Source organism: Pteropus medius, unplaced genomic scaffold, assembly GCF_902729225.1.
Source record: "Pteropus medius unplaced genomic scaffold, Ma_sr-lr_union100, whole genome shotgun sequence".
Lineage (NCBI taxonomy): Eukaryota > Metazoa > Chordata > Mammalia > Chiroptera > Pteropodidae > Pteropus > Pteropus medius.
This window is the reverse complement of record NW_024344240.1, coordinates 8,860,268-8,861,230: the sequence shown is the minus strand read 5'-3', so window position 1 is coordinate 8,861,230 and position 963 is coordinate 8,860,268.

Here is a 963-nt window from a genome sequence, read left to right as displayed (position 1 = left end):
AATGGATAAGAAAACAGGACCTTTACATATGCTGCCTACAAGAGACTCACTTCAGATTGAAAGACACACACAGACTGAAAGTAAAGGGCTAGAAAAAGATATTTCATGAAAGTGGAAACAAACAAACAAAAAGCTGAAGTAGCAAGACTTTACAAAGTAAACCATAAAACAAAGGCTATAACAAAAGACAAAGAAGGACCCAGTTATCCCACTTCTTGGTATTTATCTGAAGAAACACAAAACATTACTTTGAAGGTACATGTGAATTCATATGTTTATTGTAGCATTATTTACAGTAGCCAGAATATGGAAGCAAACTAGGTGTTCATTAATGGATAAATGAATAAAGAAGAGGTGGTGTGTATATACAATGGCAATTACTCAGCCATAAAAAGAATAAAATCTTGCCATCTGCAACAAGGATGGATCTAGACAGTATTGTGTTGAGTGGAGTAAGTCTGACAGATAAAGAGAAAGGCTATATGATTTCACTTACATGTGTAATCTAAAGAACAAAATAAACAAAATGGAAACAGACTCATAAATACGAAGCACATTTTTATGGTTGCTAGATGGGATGGGGGTTATGTGTGTGTGAAATAGGGAATGCGATTAAGAAGTACAAATTGGTAGTTACAAAATAGTTATAGGAATGTAGCATAAGAAATATAGTCAGTAATATTCTAATAACTACAAACTAATATATTGCATGCCAACTGTAATTCAAAAAATATTAAAAGAATGTAGATTCTGCTCTTGTTGATTGGAATGTTTTATAAATATTAATTGGATCCTATTAGTTGATGGTATTGTGAATTCTTATACATCCTTGCTGATTTTCTGTATAGTAATTGAAGGATGTTGAAGTTTCCAAGTATAATTGAGCATTTGTTTAGTTACCTTTTCAGTTCTACCAGTTTTTTGCTTTACATATTCTATAGCTTTGTTGTTTTGTATATACAC